This window comes from Schistocerca gregaria, chromosome 2, assembly GCF_023897955.1.
Source record: "Schistocerca gregaria isolate iqSchGreg1 chromosome 2, iqSchGreg1.2, whole genome shotgun sequence".
Classification (NCBI taxonomy): domain Eukaryota; kingdom Metazoa; phylum Arthropoda; class Insecta; order Orthoptera; family Acrididae; genus Schistocerca; species Schistocerca gregaria.
Window position 1 is genome coordinate 266427553 of NC_064921.1, and position 21334 is coordinate 266448886.

Sequence of the window (21334 nt, forward strand, 5' to 3'; positions counted from 1 at the left end):
ACAATATCGGAGTAGCAGCAGTGGCTGATATAGCAGGCTGCTATGTCATGGGTGGACGACGACCCTGCACCACCAACACAGCCACCACAGTCAGCGTGGGCCAGTAGTCTGCAGCTGTGCTAATGATCGCCAGATTACTCTAGTTAACATCAAAGCTCAATGCCCAGGAGAGGCATCCTCCAGCCCTACTTAGAGTGCATGTATCTATGCAGAGAAACGTCACAGCCTCCCTTTAGGGGAGAGAGGCTGGCAGCATCAGGGTCCAATGAATTTCAGCAGTGGCTCATCTCCACAATGACGGATGATGATCTGATCCTAGGCCCTGTTAATTAGGCTTCCAGAATGCCGGCTGGATGGAGACAGTAACAGCACCCCATCCGTCTTGGCTGGGTTGTAGGTGCTGCAGCTCACAGCAGCTATGGTCCTCCAACAGGACTAGGTGCAGCACGGAAGTTCGAAGACAACTAGACAAGAAGAGGGGCAACCAACATAAGCCTCCTCTTGACAGGACTGCTGCAACTAAATAGAAATCCATCAGGACATATGTAGTATTTATGATGGGTGCACTTGTGTGCTCTGATACGGAGAGGCAGCAATGACATCATGCGTCCCGGTTTCCTCATTTGGACAGCTCTCTTGGACACTTCAGGATTTGTCAGCTTTGGCTTTCAGATGCTCTTTTCTAATGTCTCTGTAACTGAATAGTTAATCTTATGATAGATCTGGGATTTCTTGTGACACCTTGTACAGTCACCAGTATAAGAGCATTCTTCTGTCGCCACGATGTCATTGCTATCATTTGCTTGTTTGAGGACTCAGCCAGTTCGGAGTGTTGCTATAGCTTCTGCATTTGTTGCAACTCAATCTGCATTTCTCTCTTATTCTGTACATGTTATGGACATGTTAACAGGTTGAAGGTAGGAGAATACTTTAAACAAGCTATGTTACAGAAAATACCAAATTTCAATAAGGCTTGTGTAAAAGATGCTTTATTAGTAACAATGCAGCTTTGAATGTAATAAACAAAAATGAATAAAAGGTCACTTAGGTTACAGCTGAATAAAACACAAATGTTGAGAACTTTGCAACTACACAGTAAGCAAACAGTTACATTTGCTCTGGCATAGAATAGAAATGATATTTACAGATTGTACAAGAATGGTTTAGTACACAAACTTGATTTGACATTCAATAACACAGTTGATTGCGGCTAAGTGTCTTTTAGATCAACTTCAAACTGTATGTGTCCATCTGAAGCAACTGTAGCTTCTGCCCACCTTCTTCTTTAAAATGTATTATCTATTTGTTCATCTACACAAAAACAATTTATTAGTTAAAAATATATATGCATTTTCATAAAACATTTCAACAAAAACATGTCAACTTGCATACAAATTTACAAATTGAAAAAACATTAAATTATATGTATTTACTTTTGTTCTTTCTTTCCTACAATCTCTTAAAAAGAAAAGAGGAGACAGAGAATGGTCTATGAGTGTGATGTCATGTGCCTGCTTTTTGCAGCGCTACAACCTGGCATATTACTATCACTAGTGTCTGCAGTTGATATCAAGATCAACCCCCCCCCCCCCCCCTCACCCATTTCCATTTAAGGAAGAAGCGTTTGAGTACCTCACTCTTAGCGTAGCCCTTTTATGATAAGACATTTTGCATATACACATGGAGCACAGATGTTTGTACTTATGTCTATTGCTTGGGATTGCAATTAACATTATAGTGGGTGACTTCAACATGGAGCTGAAGCTGAAACAAGTTATAAACTGTACAGGTGATTCAACTAATGTTATGTTCTTTATGTAGTGTAAAAGATACTATCTCTTAAGTTCTTTAAACTGAGTCTCCTATATAAAAATAAGAAGTTGTTAAACTCATATCAGACATATTGCACAAACATTACATCTCAGGTTGTGAGAATTAGCATAGTATTCACTCCAAAACATATCTTTCACTCTGTTGCACAGGGTGCACATTTAGGACATCCTTGTAAGTTAAACTGTGTGCCGGACTGAGACTTGAACTGGGAACCTCGCTTTCTCATGGGCAGTGCTTTACCCAGTTATTCTATCCACGCACAACTCACAAAAAGTCCTCAAACCTTAACTTCAGTCAATATGTCTGTCGTACTTTGAAGCTTTCCTGCCTATCATATTCCACTGGAATTCCTAGAGAAAGTGTCTGAGTCACAGCTGAGGGAAGGGTCCAGAGACTCTCTCCCCCCCCCCCCCTCTCTCTCAATCATGGAAGTAAAATAGAACATGACATAGTTGCTGTGTAGTGAAACTGAAAGATATATTGATTTTCAATCATACGACGAAATATGGGATATGCACTATTGATAGTCAACAAGGCCATCAACAGATTTCAGTTATTGAAATATTAATAGCACTATTGGCTATTGCCCATCCCTACTTTAGCCAAGATAAACTACTGTACACTGTTAGCCTTATTTGAGCTCAGTTGCTGTTTTGTTTAATCAGTTCAGTTCTTACTTGCAATTGAATTTAATGTAAGTGCTGCTGTTTGTTGTTTTTGTGCTGTGTTAGTTTCCAATTTTGGGTATGTTTGTAACATGAAAAAAGGGAAAACTGAGTTTGAATCATCCATTAGCATTAAGATAAGTTAAAAATAGCACACTACTATAAGAGTGTAATTATCTATCTACAGCTGTTAATTGTTAGCACTGGAGTTATTTGGATGGAAGAACTTTCGGGTTGCCATTTTTTAGTATTTCATAATGCTGCAGATTGGTAAACAATTTGACAAATAACATATATTAAAATCAGTGCATAAACATTAAACAGCATTTGCCTGTGTCACCAAAAAATCACATTGATCAACAAAAATGTCACTCAAACATTGATGGTTGCATTTCTTTGAAAAATTTACTCAAAATTCTATGGTTAGTAGCCCAAATGCCAACATATTGCCCCTGGTGACTTGGGTGGTACTCAGTTATAAACACCTGTTCAGATACAAACAATGGGGGAGGAGGTTGTGGAGAGCGGAAGGGGTATTTGATGATAGTATCTTTTATAGCTCGTTCATTTCTAAACGATTTTATCAGCGGGTTGCTTCAATTCATCCAAGCGAATGCGCCATGCATCCCCTCCCCCCTTTTTGTCCAGAATCTATTTACGCTCTTGTAATGCTATAATACCTGAAGCCACGAATGCCATGTGTAAGTAAATGTAAAAACATGTATGCATTCAACACTATTGAATGAGCAAACATGCACAACTAAAGAAAAAACATACAATATGAGGATTCCTTCTTTTGTAGTGATGCATTTTATTTTATTTTAATACAGTGTACAACCAGTTTTTCCAAATTCTCCACCACGGGGGTAGCTCTGTGTTTTGAGCCACTGAGCTAGCAATATCTGGATTTGAGATGCGAGTGTTTGAATATATCTGGCAGCAACCTTGATATTGGGTCTCTGTGGTTTCCCTTTTTTAATATGGCAGAAGCCAAGGTTGGTCCCTTACTATAGGCCACAGCTAATTCCTTCCAAATTCCTTTCTTTCATGACAGATTCCAATTCCCTTAAAGATACAGCCCCTCTGCTTAAATGAAAAGAGCTGCATCAAAGGCAAGCATACTAGCTCTTCAGAGACTCCCAGCACTAAAAGTCACACCATAAATAAATAATACTCCAAATTCTCCTCATTTATGCTGATTCATTTGTCTGTCGGGATATTCTTTAATGCAGAAAACTATCTTTCTACATTTCAAGAAATGAGGAAATTTGCGGAAGTGTAAAGCTGAAGAATTCCAGATCCACTAAAAACTGTTCTAGCTTCTCTGTTGAAAACAATGTCACATCTGTTTGTTCCAACAACCCCATCATTTAATAATCACAGTGTCCCACAAATTCTCATTCATTCATTCCTTCCTCAGCTCAAATCCCGTTTGAAAGGAGGCGTAAAATGACCTTCAAAGGAGATTAGCGCATGACTTCTTCTTAGTGGTTTGCCCAAATACAGCATTCCTAAGCCACAAGATTATAATTCTATCTGCTTGGTGAATCGTCCGAGATCATTATCAAACAAAATGGTTTATCGTTCTTTATGGAAATTCCATATTTTATGGAGCAAAAGTGAGAAAATCCACTATCATGCACAATAGTGTAATATTGTGCACTAAAGGCAGAGAAATGTGGTTAATTCACAGGATTAAAGCTTAAAATATCTCATATTAAGTATAACAAATCAAAATAAGCAATATGCATGAATTTACTTCTTTTAGGGCTAAAATATGCACGAGAAAACACTGATGCTGCCTATTCCAATACAATTCCCCTAACCCCACTCCCTCCCCCCTAGAGCCAGCTTCAGTTCAGCTACTACCCCTCTCATACTTTTCACATTCCACAAAAGGTCTTCTGCATATATTGCAGGACTAACCCTCCTAGAAGAAATATTGTTGCAGACATTTGGATTAGCCACAACCTAGCAGGTGTTTCCAGAATGAGTCTTTAACTCTGTAAAGAAATGTGTGCTTTTTTGAAACATCCCGGCAGATTAAAATGTGTGTCAGACCAAGACTCAAGACAGAAACTTGTATTTCACAGGAACTGCTCTTACTGGCTGGCTATGCAGCCAAAGCTCATAACCCACCCTTATCACTTCACTTCTGCCAGTATCCATCTCTTAATTTCTACATGTACCTAAATCATTTCTCCCAGAGTGCTTCAACAACATCGTCATCACCACCACCACCACTATCATGTAGAGGTGTGTGTAGCTTAATTAGGAATGCATTAGTAATTCCTCCTCACCACTGACTAAAACTAAAGTGCAAACTCATGTGTCATCAAACTATGCAGCATAAAAAAGCTGTGCCTCCACAAGATATGCAGACATAAATTTGTGTAGCGTGCAAAGCGAAGTGAAAATTTTAAAATCAAATACAAGATTAGTTCTGTAGTCACAGCCACAACAACTACCCACATCACAGTGTCACATGCTATGCTTGTAATAGGCTTGGTCATATAGCTGCTAGTTCAGCCATCTCACCTTGGTGCGGCAACATACTTCACAGCATTAGACCAGCACGAACGGCTGCAAACAAAACAAGACAACTGATGAACCTATTGGCTGAAATGGATTTCTAAGTGGATAATGGAGCATTCCGGTCCACAATCTACATATTCATATACCAACTCATCTTAAGAGACCACAAAATGATTTGCAGAACTGTAAAAAACTATACTTGCTGTACAAACAAAACAATAGTTTAAGAAAGCTACAAAGACGAGGAGAGACCAACAACATTTTTCGTAGTTCTTTCGCTAGTAGCATCTAACATTTATAGGTTGGACACTTTTACTACCCTTGTTTTACAGAAACTATATTTCAATTCATGTAACTTTCTACAGTATTCCATTTAGTGACTTGGATTCACTAAAATGGAGGCATCACACTGATAAGCTGATTAATCTGAATTTAATTTGAGATTGCATTTCTATGAAGCTTAATGTAATTTTTTACACAATGGAAATTCTAGGTTTTTTAGTTTTTCCAGGATAGCCCAATGCCAATTTCCATGAAGGAAGTAATTTCAGATGTACTTAATCAGTTACAGAGCTCAGATGTAGAGTAATCACCATGGCAGAGCATAAGTAATCATGGTAGACTACCATCACTGCTGCCTATGAACCCTAGTCAGCCAATGTCTGCACCACTAATTCTCAGTAACACACAATATCACAGCCAAAAAGATTTCTCACCTCAGTCCCTAGCAAATAAGTACTATCTTGGTCCACACCATGGGCCCACACCACTGAAATTTTGGCATGGCTTCCAAGATAATTTGATTATATTAATCAAGAATTTATCAAGACAATTTTCACTTCTCTTGTAACATTTCATCTCTTCTTCAATTCTTTTTTCTCTCCCTATATCCACAAATTCAAGTCTGACAAGGTCTGCCTTTGAACACAACGTTCTGTTTTTGGGATCAGAAGCAACCCACGGAAACAGAAGCAGCTCATAATACTTTTGATACTGTGTTGCACTTGTATGTGATTTTGACATTTTTGAGATTTCAACATCCCCAAAGCAAAACACTATTTTTAAAAAATTGCTGGTGCGAGCTTGTTCAAAGCCATACTACTGTTTTGCTCCGTTCATTCTCTTTTCAACTACTGTTTGGTATACAATGTTATCAACTGTTGTTATCAAGGTTGCATTGTTTTACTTGACGGTCTGCACAGTTAAGCGATATTACACAACACACCTAATGTGTACAAGTCAGGTGTAGATGGCATGCTACATAGCAGCGAATTGGGTGAAGCTGCGATTTGAGCAGACGGTTTATCCACCGGGGAAAATAGGAACATTTCTATTCTGCCACGAATCTGCACATGTATAGTGGAAGAAGAGTATACACACATTTGCAAAACACAGCATTTCGAGCAGGCTTTCTGCTTGTTATTGCTTTCAAGTGTGTTTGGCAGATGAGAAATAGATGAGCTCTTGAGGACTCTTTGGCTATTGCGCAAAATATTCTACACGTTCTTCATTGAGCAGTACAGTAATAAAACAAATGAGTATTCTCTTTTTTATTGTTGTTGACAAAAGCTATTCATATAATGATAGCTCCTTATTGTAGAAACGGAACCAAACAAAGAATTATAAGCTTGCTTACAGAGGCATACAACAAGTCTACACATGGTAAATTCTGAGTTTATGTTTAACATAAATGTGCATCAAATTTTACTTTAGATGTGTATGTACCGCCTTAATTGGTGAAAGGACCACATTTATTTTAACTCCTCTGTCAAAACGAGGGTATATGCCCTACCTTCACCCATTCTTTCCAGCAAGTGTCGAACCCAATTCCTGCACCTGGCATTGTGTTGTTGTTCTGTACTTCACGTAACGAGTACGGCAACCACTATGATAGTAATTGCTGCATAGATAACTACATTCTCCATGTCTTAAATGCTGAGATACTTAAACACAGATAATCATTTACTTATACCAATGTGACATAAAGTGAACACAGTGTCCGTGATTCTGCATAATAATAATGTAATTTTATTATAGCTGCACAAGATAAGAGTAATTGCTTAATAAATACAAAGTTAGATATCTCAAAAGTTTCAACATGAGTAAAAAGCAACTTTACAAAAATATGCTTTCACACTCAATGACGTAACTGATATAACCAAGCCTGTGGTTCCGAATGTGTGTGCTTGGGGCGCTGGTGCAGACTTGTATATGTTAGGTGTGTCATGTAATATGGGGTTTACAGATTTTCTTTAATTATGTTGCGAAGGGGCTCTCTACCTCCATTCAATTGCTTGAAAGTGAAAGTACTACCAAGCACACAAAAGCATTTGAAGGAAAGTGTTTATTTTATTTTATTTTATTTTAGCCCCCGTACTTCATTCTGCTCGGAAGTACTGCACAGCAACATGCTCCAACAGTGTACGGCATTTTAGTAAATAGTCATTACTGAGTTAACAGTCATTTGTTTCAACTTGATCCGTGCAGGTGCATGAGCTGAGAAATGATGAATGAGAAAGCTACTTCTGACTCATCCATTTCTATTAAGACATCAACACAGGGCAAATAGGAGAGTATATTAAAAGAAAGGTGAATAATTACTTTAGACTGTTTGGCCACTTCAAGTTGACGATTGGCGTGGTGGCTGTTGGGAATGGCCTTGTCCCCGCATTAGGACTGCCGAGGATAGAGGAGTGGTGAGGGGAAGGCAGCGTCGACTGCTTGCGGCAGTGCTGACACCATTACTCCCATTTTGTGCTTAACACTAAATCAGCAGTGGCACTCGCAAAAATATTTCCCCTTAAATGAGACCTGAAATGGATTGTAAATCACTCACTATGCTGACATATCCATGCATGGGAGTTTTACCCACAACTTATGTATTATTTATTTATCAAAAATAATGAAAAATGCGAGAAGATGAACGTAAAACTTACAACACTTTGAACTGTCAGTTAGAAACTGATTTTTGGAATCTGTTCTGCAGATGGCATTAATGAAACACATTCCAGCAGTAATGTTAACAAAGTACAAATGACTCTGCCAAAACAATTGTCAAAATCATGTATCTAATTCGAGGTCATCATCATCGTCGCCTGAGGGCGTGATGTTGATTACAACTTCACTGATGGCCATTTCCATTACTCCAGCTCGTGTCCAATACTCTTGCTCCAGCTGCTTCACTTTCCCACAGTAACGATGCCAGTCCTGTGCAGTAAATGAAAGGAATGCAGATTTACAAGATTCTGCAGTCTTTCCTCTGACCTGTCACCTATGACATTTTCTCTCTGAAATTGCATTTTACTTTGGCCCATACCAATTTTATGGGATTTAGTTCGCAGTTGTATGGTGGTAGGAAAGCAGACTATTCTGTGGTCTCTCCTCTCTGTGGTTTTATCCACAATGTACATCTCAGCTGGTTTGTTTTCCTTTAGTTTAGTTAACAGTTCGGCCATTCCCATTGCGACGTCACAGATGTGTCTTGCAGCCACTCTAGCATAGTAATTCTGCAATTATATTTATTATGCACTCTGTCGAACTCCCTGCTGTAGTATCCACATTATCCATCACAATTACAGAATTAGGTGACTATTAGGAACCACCATATCTGCAAACCACTTTTCAAAATTAGCTGAGTTCATTTGTCTATGATAATCATCCACAGTTGACTTTGCCCAGAACACAAGGTATGATTGCTTGACAAATTAATTCTTGGAACCCAAGCTAGCAATAGTCATGCAGCAACACATGTGAATCCGTCTGCTTGCCAGCATTTGCTAAGAGTCATGTTGTTATCTATCCCAGACTTGTCCAAGTAGAACACCTAACTAGAACCTTGCCTGATTTTTTCATCTGTACCATGAAACTAAAATGCCAATACACAATGTCAGGACGCTTACACAATGTCAGGACGCTCCAACAATACTGTTATGCACTCAGCAACAAACAAACTCCATTGATTTCAAAACTTTTGCGTGGCAGGTACATCTCCATCTGCATCCAATCGTCTCCCACAAAACTGGCAAAAGCTTCAAAGAGCTAGGCATAATCCGTTTGATGTTGTAGAACTCCTCCAAGATGTTTCAGATGACCTGCTTATTCAAATCATCTGTCTCTTGTATATGACCTCAGTGTGCCTCATCCTAAGTGATAGAAAGCATATTTATCATATAGTTGAACAGCATTGAATGTATGTCAAAAGTAAAAATTCAGTGCAACTACATGCACACTGCTGTTCAACACTTCACACGAGGAATGCTGGGAGTGGAGGAATAGGAGACTCCTGTATATTCACTACCATCCCGTCATGCAATACGTCAAAACTATGGTACGCCTACAATAATCCTCTTTATGCACAACTGAGCTGGCTTTAGGAATAATATGGTACATATTATTGAAAAATGGAATGCACCTCTCTAAGTAACTGTGGTCTTATAAGCACTTATTTCAAATTTATGAAAATATTGGAAATTAAATGTAACGAGCTGTTACCTTTTCTTTTCAGGGGTACTAAGTGATTTGCCTGGATGAGATCTGGAAAACCCCTCAGCCATGTAAAACTGGAGATGCTCTTTGCTGTGTACATAGCAGCTCTTAATTGAGACTGCATAAATGGATGGAGTAGGTCTTTCTTTTCCTTCTCTGCATCAAAACGCTCTAATATATTCTCCATCATTTTTCATTCACCACTGCGAAACACTGTTTTTCTTTTTCTCTTGGAATCAACAGTGCACCAGAAGAACCTTGTTGTATGAGCCAGGGATGGTCTTTCGACTCATTTTATAAGGTAAAGACATGCGAACACAACAGAACACAAGAGCAACGCAACAAACAACAGTAAATAATGCTGCAGTGCTATTGTAGCTACTTCTGCAACTTCTCTGAAGTGGAAACATTCCACCCCCCACCCCCCCAACCCACCCACACACATACACACACACAGCATACCTGTTAGCGTCCGCGCTAATTTCGGTCAACTTCAAAAAGTTGTCTCCACAAGTTAGTAAAAACAGTTTCTTGCATGAAACATCCTGGTAGATTAAAACTATATGCCAGACCAGGTTCGAGGTTCTGAGTCACCTGTCTGGCACACAATATTAACCTGCCAGGAAGTTTGAAATCAGTGCCCATTCTGCTGCAGGATGAAAATTCATTCTAGTTTTTTTGCATCTTGCTGCAAGTACTTGACAAATTTTCAGTCCTTGTACGTTTTTTTGTCAGACTTGTAGAAGTTGTGTGTGTTCAGTACTAGAGCGAAAATACTAGTGTCCACAGGGAGAGTAGCACAAAGCCACACAAGGAGAATAGCACAAAGCCAGATGGACCAAAACAAATGTGCTTTTGGGACCCTTAAAAACATATAACTGGCGCCATCAGCAAAGCAAGTGTGACATGAGTTTACCAGTGAATTTGGTTCACCAGAAGGAAAAGTACACTGGCAGTATTGATGTATTTAATTTTTTGCTGTTTTTAATGTTACTACCAATACTATCAACATAACTGCATTGTGTTTGTAATAAAAGTAATCAATATTGCTTGCAAAAATCAAACAGTAATTAAAAGGCAGTCTTTTGGTGGGACAGCTCACCACATTTTTGTTTCCTTCTATCAAGTATTTCATTATACAATAGACAAGAGATGTTTGAACATTTCTTTCTTCCTCTTTCTTTACTTTTGCATTTTGTCAAAAATTTTATTCAATAATAATAATAATAATAATAATAATAATAATACTGCAACAAGAGTGGCGGCAGTTCTTGTTTTTAGGCATGATAGCATTCCTGCTAGTTCTTGAAGCAAGTTTCTGAAGTTAACTTGCCCCAGCGACCTGAGGAAGTAAACTTAAATAAGTTTTGTTCTAATGAAAACACCTTAGCAAGTGCTTGCAAAGTTACTTGCTAGTGGACACAAGTCTTCCAATGCATTCAGTAATATTTCTTGTCTATCTGTGGCCAGATTGACGTTGGCAGCACTCTGAGACAAATGAATATCTCTCAACTAGTACTGATTTTCTATGCTTCTGGCAACACCAGCAAAATCGTCAACTTATTGTGGCCAAACAGTAATAATAATTGTATAAATGCTGCAAAGCAAGACAAAATTACAAATGTCTAAAATGTCATTCATCTTCTCTTATTTGAAAAATTGTGTTACAACAGCCATGATTTAATTTAATAACTACTCAACGTTATTGCCACTCTGCTCAAAGAAATGGCCAAGCAAGCATTCAGAAGCTACAGATTTATCAATGGAATACTGCAGATTACCCCATGGTAAAACTGATTGCTAGCTTTAACTTGTTCATTCATAATATTATGCCATTCTGTCAGCAACAAGCAGTCTTTCAGCCCCATAGATCTGTTTGATACATATCGGTAGAAGTCATTACTCTCCATGATGATGACATCTTGTTTTTGACTGCTGCCAACTACTACAATTTAACAGTTAATAAAACAGTTGTTACAATAGGCTTAACGTAATTTCGGACATTGCACTAATCTGAATATGAACGTCTCTATGAAACACTTTAACAAAACTTATTAATTCTGTGTTTTTCTACCATAGTAGCTCATCTATACTTTATTCCAGACTTCAGAGCAATGAATTCTCCCGTCTCTCCCCACCTCTCACATGGTAGCACCAATCAGCTTCCTCAGATCCCCATTCCATGCAACAGATCGATGACTATAAATCAGTTACAAATCATTGTGTAAACACTGGATCACCAATGGGTATTATGTGTATAACACATAGATTGCTATTTGAATTGTCACAGATGGTTTAAACTGATAACATATCCATTTGGGTATGGTACCATAATTTGTTTTAACAAATCAAAGTTTTTAAATAAAATAATTTTGAAAATTCCCATCTTCTGACAGGTTTTCATGATTTCCAGGTTCACTGAACTCCTGCTTTAATGCTAATACAATGTTCAGGCAGTGACATTACACTTCAGCTTTGCATATGAGCATGAGACTATAATTGTCATTATGTTTGGAAGTTTATGATGGTGCATGTTCTAACATATGGTTGCTGTGGTTGGACACACCTTCCATTTCCTCAAACTAGTCTTTCCTCTTATACCAGGTGTACGAGGTCTGTTCAATAAAGAATGATCATAACTCTTTTTCTTTTTCCTTTGACAACATACCTTTACTCATCCTCATAATTTTGATGGTGCTTCTCAAAGCAGACTCCCATGAATGTGATGCACCTGTCTCAGCATTTCTGCCAGTCTTCAAATACATGCTGGAAACCATTTTTTGATAGGTCCTTCAAAATTGCCTCCGCAGCCTTCTGATGATTGATAATGCCGCCCATGAAGGCGTTTCTTCATGTTATGAAATAGAAAAAAGTCACATGGCGCTAAATCAGGACTATGGGGAGGGTGAGGGATGCACTTCACGTTGATTTTTGCAATATATTCAGCAACAACATTGGCAATATGCTGCCGTGCACTATCATGGTGCAGCATCCAGCCTGCTTCACAGAAATGTGATCTTTCGTGCCTGATATGGACTTGAAATGTTTTCAGGACATCCCTGTAGTGTTGTCCAGTTACTAATGTGTTTGCATGTACAACATGCTGACAAACCAATCCCTAAATATCAAATAATGAGATGACCATAACTTCCCCAGCAGAAGCAACCACTTTTACTTTTTTGGGGTTGGTGATGAAGGAGATCTCCACACTAAGCTTTGCTGTTTGTCTCAGGATTAAAATGATGTAACCAAGTTTCATCAGCAGTGATTACATTTGAAAGAAACTCCAAATCTTCCTCTAACATCAACTTTAACTGCATGCAGACCTACTTGCAAATGTCCTTTCGTTCGGGAATCAACAGTCTTGGAACCCATTGCGCACAAAGACGTGTCATGTGTAATTTTTCTGTCACCAACATGTGGATGGCACCCAATGAAATGTTCAGTATTTCAGAAAATGATCTTAAGGTAATTCGTCAAATCCCTCTCACAATGACAGCAGCAGTGTTGATGTTTTCTTCTGTAAGAGCAGTAACTGGAGCACTGGGTCCACCTTCCTTTGAAATCGATTGTCTCCCCTTTTTAAATATTTTAAACCACCTTCAAGCTGTGCTGTAGGGAAGAAAAGACTCTCCACAGGCCTCCTGTAACATTTTATAGGTCTCAGCTGAAGATTTGTTGAGCCAAAAGCAGAATTTCAAAGCCGCATATTATTCCTCGCGTGTTACCTTCATTGCAACGGTAGGTGATACTGAACATGTCTGACCTTGCCTGCCTCTCCCAGGCGGAAACCAGGAGTCCCAACAATGAAATACTATGGCACATTTGTTTCATATTAAGCTAAATGAATATCATAAGAATAAATTTTAGTGTGAAAAATTATGACCATTCTTTACTGAGCAGCCGTCATAGAATCTGTTGTTTGAAACTGATAAATAATATTTCATTTAAAATAATCTCCATTGCTATTTATACATTTCTTCCATTTCAAAAAAACATTTCTTCTTTTGAAGGAAACCAGACAGAGAGCCACTTTCATACATTTTCATATGAATTGAAGCATTGTTTAGTGAGAGAGTGTCCCTGTGATGTGAACAGATGATAATAGGATGGAGCAAGTCTGAAGAATAAGCTGCATGCCTAGTATTTCCCAACTGAACACCTCAATCGTTTCACTGACCCATTTTGCTGTGTGTGATGGGGCGTTATCATGGAGCATATGACTTTGTGTTGCTTTTTTCATATTCGAGTCATTTTTCACGTAATGTCCAATTTAAATCGATCATTTGCTGTTGGCAGCAATCAGTGTTAACAGTTTCACCAGATTTTAGCAGATCATGATCCCACCAAACACAGAGCACTGTCTTTCTTCCAAAGCGATTTGGTCTTGCAGCGGAGATCGATGGTTTGCCTGTATTTACCCATGACTTACGATGCTTAGGATTCTCAAAATATATCCATTTTTCATCACTTGTCACTATTCAATGGAGAAACGACTTTCTTTTGTATCTGGCGAACAGCATTTCACAAGTGGGCTTTTGATTTGCTTGCTTTTTACCATTCAGTTCATGCAGAACACATTTTCTCACTTTCTGCACCTTTTCCATAGCTTTCAACTGAAGAGAAATGGCTTTCTGCATCACATTCAATTGTTCCATGAGTTCCTGTTGAGTTTGAGTATCATCTTCATCCAATAATGCCCACAATTCATTGTCTTCGAGCTTTTTCAGTGGTTTCCTGCACTCTTTATTTCTCAGATCAAAATCGCCACTTTTAAATTTTTTGAACCACTTGAAACACTGTGTTTTCCCAAGAGCATGTTTGTCGAAAGCTTTGACAAGCATTCATTGTGATTCCTCGCCAGTTTTCTTCAAATTATAACAGAAAACCAATGCTGTCTGCAAATTGTAGTTCATAGACACAAAACTCAACATGCTTACTGGTTTTAAACAGATACCAATGTATTGAACTTGGGTCACTATGTGCTGACATTCGTCATCAGCCGTTACAGGAATCAGATTGGTGCTACAGGCACGGTCTCACAGAGCCTACACTGATGGCTAGCACCGTCTAAAGGGAAATTCCAGTTTCATACTTCTACACCTGGTAAATTATGTAGTAGAAATTGTATACAACACATAGATATCATTCAATAAGAAGTATATACACAAGAAACAAGATGTCATCAAACTAGTGACAAACTAGAAAGGTGGAGCAATCTTCAGCTTGTCAAGCAGACACTGTAAACCAAAGTTAACTTTGTACTTCCTCGGCCCAATGACGGCAAAAAATTGACTTTTTTTTTACTTTTCTGTTGTCATAATCTGTTATGTTAATTAATCTGTTAAATACAATCATTTAATTAAACTTTAATGTAGTCTGATCTTTTAATTTAGGGCATTAATTTCCAATTTTTAATTACATGCAAGTACTTGCAGATACCATACTTATACTAAATCCACAATGAACCATTATCCTCAATAGTGAAATAACCAGCCATACTGTTGCCAGGCCCACAAATTCCAGTGTCTTAAACGCCTATTAATCTAATTAATCTACAAAATTAATTCTACTTACTGGTTCAATCTCCTTGCTTTCGAAAGGTTCTTCACTTTTCAAATAGATCTAGTGTAACTTTCTTATGGTTCCTACAATAAAGAAGATACGAGGGGTAAGTGAGGTACAGTAAGTGAGGTACAAAAAACTATTTTCATGTAGGAGATGAATAAAATGAGTGAAATGTATAACTAACAACAATTTTTTACGAAAAATGAAAATTTTATTCACTACAGATCAGAAGACGGAGTAGGGCTTAAAATATACAGCAAATAACAATATAAGCCTTCGTTATTTCAGAACTATGAGAGTAAATTATTGAATAATGACACAAAAAGGATTAAATTACACTTTTAGCTGTGTTGGTACAATATTATTATACTTCGCAGTTTTAATTTCCCTTTTCTTCCTCTTCTTCTTCTTCTTTGACTTTTACTACTAGAGGTTAGTCATTTTCTTCTTCCAGTAGTCTTGGTTACTTCAGTCGTAAACCATTAACCCCTTCTCATCCATCGCTTGATCATTATATAAATTTCATGACAAATGTGTCTGCCCACATCACTACCATCTTGGGCCACCTGTCATGGCTAATTCTTTTAAAATGCTGAAACAACTGAAAACTTCCCTTCTCCAGTCTGTTCGTTATGGACTCTTGTCACTTACATTTTTTTCCCATATTTTAGATGTTTTGACCTCATTTGTGTGGGCAACCTGCGAGCAACCTCTCATAAAATCTAATTGCATTATTCCAACCTTGTCACCCCTTTTATTCGTAAAAGGCCACATTTTTGGCTATAAGTAACTATATTCTCAATAATACTACAGAATATGCTTTTTTTGGTCTGTTGAGTAATACTATTGTTCAAATGAGTCCATGTAGGGACTTCAACACTCAGTTACCCATCACTACTTTGGACTGCAATATCTTTGTCACAGGTGCTGTTGTTGCATATAACAAAACCTAAATATTTCATTTTTCAATTTTATAATTCTTTCATCTTCAAGAACTAAATTGATTCCTTGTTCAAAAAAGACATATGTACTTGGTCTTATCAAAATTAATTTTTTGACCCCAAGCAGGAATAACTGCCATTTAGGAAACTGTAGATTGCTACTTACTGTAAAGATAACATGCTAAGTTGCAGACAGGCACAAGTAATAGACACACATTAGCTTTCGGCCACAATCTTCACTGGAAAATGAGAAACACATACCATTCATTCAGACAAGCAAGCACACCTCACGCACACGACCGCCAAACTCCGGCTGCTCAGGCTCAAGTTGCCTGAGTGGGTGGTCAGGTATGTCGCAGCTGTGCTTGCTTGTGTGAATGAATGGTGTGTGTTGCTCTTTTTCTGATGAAGGCTGTGTCTGAAAGCTTAGTGTCTCTTTTAATTGTATCTGTCTGCAACTTGGTGTGTTATCTTTACAATAATTAGCAATCTATCTTTTCCTACATTGTTGTTATTTTTAGACTCCACCTTGTGTATTCCTTCTGCAATTTATCCAGTATGTGTTCCATTTCTTGTCTGCGGTTTGCAAAAATTATTTGGTAATCTGCGAAAAGTAATGAATGCATTCTTTTCTGTCCAATTCACTTATCCATCCCTGAACAATTTTTATATCTTGGTTGAAGCTCTTGGTGTATGTATATGTTAAAAAATAATTAGGATAGACTGCAACATTACTTAAGGCTTTTGCAGGTTTTAAAGTTTTCTTATTCTGTTTCTCTTTTCCTTCTGTCTCTTTGTACTTCTTAGAACTACAGTAATCCATTTGCCCTGTACTTTCAGTTTCTTCATGCCAGGTGTAATCTCAGTTCTTGGGATACTGTCATATGCTTTTTACAAATCTACAAAACTCAAATCCATTGCCCTGTTACTAGCTCTGTTCTGTTCAACTGCTAAGAATGAGTCCAAGCATCAACCACCAGCCCTAAAGCCTCTTTGTTCCTCTGAGAATTTTCTTATATTTTGTTAAGTCTTTTCCTTATGGATACTAGAGTACAGTTTTGCTAAGGCTATTTCACTAATTCCCACTAATTCCAATGTAATATGAGCAAGACTTCTTGTCCCCCATTTTTTTATAGATATTACTAATAAAACCCATTCCACTCTCTATGTATATCCTCCTCTTGTTCAACTTTGTTAGAAACTATACACAAATATTCTACTGTCTTTTTGCCTCCATATTTCAAGAGTTTAGTTCTAATATTTCACTTCTTAATGTGAAAAAAGGGATCAGTCAGACATAACTTGTGTAATCTACACACGTGTGGTCATTTTGCTTCTTAAGTTCCTTTTGTAGAAAAACTTAACACTTTAATCTTTGTATTCTGAAGCCTAAGCATTGTCACAAAACCAGTTTCTTTGATTTTCTGTTTCCTTCTTCCCTACTTGGCAGTTCCAATATCTAAGTGTTCTCTTCGGATCTTCAACAAATTCATTCCTGGAGATAGTATCTGCCTCTCCAGGAGGATGCAAATAAATGGCTCACATCAACACAAGTCACTGAGTTGTTAATTAGCATAGGTTCATCAAACCTCACAGAGCTCAGGCTGTTTACCTCGGTAGCTTTGCACAGTCTCCATGGTGTCCAGCAGAACCAACATCACCAATATGCAGCATGCCTGTCATGGCAGACAATGCTTTACTCAGGCTATTACTTTCTTACATCACATCACGTGCCCACTCAGTACCACATTTACAATCTTCTACTGGAGACTACTTACATCACCACCAGACAATGCTGTGACCAGTTACATCTCCGGGCTTCACGCCAGCCACAACAGCTGCTCACTAAATGGAGTCATCGTCCTCACCGTCAGCACCTATTACTGACTCTAAATCAGACCACTGTCCACTGTTCATAGTGCCATGTCCTGTCGCCGACACTAAGCCAGACTTCTGTCCATCGCTCCCAGGTGGCATGTCTTGCCGCACGTTACGCCACATGCAGCCAATGTCATCGAGCTATGCCTTCGACACATGCCAATGCCCAAGGTCCCAGAAGTATGGTCATCTTCAAGGAAACACTCAGTGTTCCAGGTTGAATCCTACTGTCAATCAACCCCAGCTCCTCCTGCTCTACCGCCTGCCACAACTCATGGACTTTATTGTGTAAGCGCATTTCAGGCAATGTCTCAGGGGGACATTTCTGTTTGTACTTTGGTTGCGGGAAATTCATGGATGGAAACTGTATTTAAGATTATGTTCTTATATCTATAATAAACACTCCTGCCAGTCACTCCACTCAGCTAACAGCAACGATAAATGTCTTGTGTGGGTTCTCAGTGCATTGCTGTTCTCCGTGACCACCATGGATTCTGCTTTCTCCAACACTGGGAATAACTGTGGATCTCACAGCAGGAGCTGCTACAGATGTTGTGCAGGTGGACTGTGGATTTTCATGCCACTTTAGTGTCGAGTGAGGCACTTGTGGAGAGCCTCTTCCTCTGCTGCCCCCCTCCTCCCCCCCCCCCCCCCCCTCCCACCTGGCCTCGTTCCGCAACACCTTCCACTGCAGTGCCTCCGGCTCAGGCTCCTCCTGCTCTGCTGGTGCCCTTGTCACTGCCCAGCACAATGCTGGCTTGTACTCCAATGGCCAGCCAGCCACTGGCACATGGATTGTCAGCCAGCACATTGCTGGATTGCACACTGCCAGCCGGCCTGCACATCCCTGTGCCACTGACGTGCCTCTACCAGCCCCCCATGTGGCCAACCCTCATGTCTCTGGCCCAGGTATTTCTCCTCATTCCTGCATCACGTGCCCAACTGGCTCCTGCGCCATAGTTCCCGCCGATTCCTGCATCTCGAACCTGCCGGTTTCTGCTCCAGCAACACCTATTCTGGCAGTGCCAGTTCATCTGCCATCTGCTCTGACCATGGTCAGCCCTCTTCCCAAGGATGTGGTGCCCAACAAGATGTGGACAACGAGGCCACTCTTCACTTGCATTTCCATGTTTCCGGATGTCTCTTCCTTTGTTTTGCTGGAACAAAGTTTAGTTCTTTCTCAACTGTTTGTGTGTTTTTCAACCACATCGACACTGGTTTTTGCACCTGTGTTCACTTCTTTTTTGTAACTCTCAGTGTTGCACATTCTTGGCACTGTTCTTTCCTCCAAGAAACTTGGGTGGTCCATTTCTATGTTCTTCCTATAAGCATTCTCTTCCATGTTGTTGTCATACTGCAACTTTCACGTATTTGTCTGTGCCTTCAGACTCTGGTTCCTTTGTTGTGTCCTCTCCCTCTGTGGACCTTTCACTGACAACCAGACCACAATGACCGCTGTCAATGATGCCTTCTCTGTTGCTGTCCCTCTCTGCGATGACGCCTCCCCCGATGCTGCCACAGTTGTCCCTCTCATGACTGCTCCTCTCCTCAACGACATTGCGCCTCCATCCGTGCTGCCGCGCCGCTCCTCTCACAGCCAGCCCTCTCTTTGATGACACCATCATTGCTTCTGCTAGCACTGTAACAGCCGGCCAAGTCACAGCCAGCTCTGCTCTTGGCGTAACTCCTATGATTGCCAAGACTGTTAGCGAAAACATCATCCTAGTCATTGGTCTTCTGGTCCCTCATCCTGTCGATAACACTGCCGGTCTTCTTGTCAGTCCTGTGATCACTGGCCCTGTTCCAGCCAGCCATCCTGCTATCACCAGCCCTGGCAATGCTGACGCCAGTTGTCTTGTCAGTGTGTCAGCACTGGCCCTGCCACAGCTGGTCCTCTAGCTGCCTCTGCTGCTCCTGAAGCCATCGGAGTCATCCCCACTGGCGTCAATGTGACCGATCATGTTCTTGCTGCCACCGCCACCTTCAGCACTGCGACGACCGCTTGCAAGGTCAGCAGCACTCTCATTGCTGACCCTGTTATGACCAGTCCTATCTCCACAGACACCAGCCCTTCCGCTGTCAACATGGTTGCCACTTGCTGTATTACAGCTGCCCTTATAGCCACCACCACAAGTTCATTGTCACAGTCCCCCTTTGACACAAAATCATGAAGGAGTACTGAGGTTTGAGTGGGAGCATTATCATGATCAAATTTCATTGCATAAGATTCTGTGTTGTTATGTGATTTGGTGGTGGTGGTTAGTGTTTAACGTCCCGTCAACAACGAGGTCATTAGAGACAGAGCGCAAGCTCGGGTTAGGGAAGGATTGGGAAGGGAATTGGCCGTGCCCTTTCAAAGGAACCATCCCGGAATTTGCCTGAAACGATTTAGGGAAATCACGGAAAACCTAAATCAGGATGGCCGGAGACGGGATTGAACCGTCGTCCTCCCGAATGCGAGTCCAGTGTGCTAACCACTGCGCCACCTCGCTCGGTGTTATGTGATTTGGAAATGTTGAGTGTGAGCTATTGCTTTTCAGTGCTCTGAGACGTTCTGTGTACCTAGTTCTAAAATTATTGCATGTTTGACCCACATATGCACATTTACAGCAGTTCAAAGTTAATTGATATATACCAGACTGGCTGTATTTGTCAGTGTTGGTGGTATTTCTTCCAAGTCTGTTCTGTATAGCATTGTTGGTTCTGCATAATTGTGTTGAGTCCTTGTCTCTTTAGTATATTGTATCCACCCCCTTTCTCTCTCCCTGCCCCACCCTCTCTCCTCTTCTCTCTCTCCTTGCCCTCTCCCTTGGGACCCGCATCCTTTCGTCTTTCCCTCTCCTTCCCTCTTTCCTGGGGAAGCGGCCATCGGTTGCGAGGGCTGGTAATTCTGTGTGTGTGTTTGTGTGTTTTGTTCATTGTGCCTGTCTGCCGGCGCTTTCCCGCTTGGTGGGTCCTGGAAATATATATGTATATATACACCTCCCTTAATAACTAAATAGCTTTCCTTATTCAATTTTAGACATCCTGATTGTCACGTTTGTTGCTTACTACCAACAGCTTTGCCTTATGAATATTTATCTTCAGTTTATACTCTTTTAAATGAACTGTCAGTCTGTTCAGATTTTTGTTCACATTTTTGACTAAATCTTCCACTAAAGCACATTATATGAAAATCGCTTGCCATGACTTCTTGTCTGCGAATTACAATTCTCTTTGTTCTCTCTTCCAATATGCTAATCTAATCTTCAATCAGTACAGCACGTACATAAAGTCTGGGAACACTTTCAATATTTATTGCACAAGAACTTTTTTTTTTTTTAATACAAAGATTCAATAAGCAAACCGCGAGTGGCCCGGCAGACATCAATATTGTAATCAAATACTTGCCATACCAATCCAAACATGGCATTGTCGACTGTGGCAGTC

At 39.8% G+C, this 21334-nt stretch overlaps 1 protein-coding gene across 6 annotated transcripts in view; it reads right to left on the reverse strand.

Annotated features, from left to right (window-relative positions):
* Positions 1–967: 967 nt before the first annotated feature.
* The window catches only part of LOC126336846 (L-gulonolactone oxidase-like), a 61478-nt gene continuing 41111 nt past the window's right edge, over positions 968–21334 (reverse strand). For 2 of the 6 annotated variants that reach the window (XR_007565017.1, XM_050000931.1), the window contains exons 3-5: positions 15096–15166; positions 5037–5081; positions 968–1311 (exon numbers count right to left, since the gene is read on the reverse strand). The gene's annotated coding sequence lies outside the window, so the exon portion shown is untranslated. Of the gene's footprint in view, positions 1312–5036; positions 5082–7634; positions 7845–15095; positions 15167–21334 lie in introns of all 6 variants that reach the window. The other 4 variants (XM_050000932.1, XM_050000934.1, XM_050000933.1 and 1 more) reach the window with 4 other exon arrangements.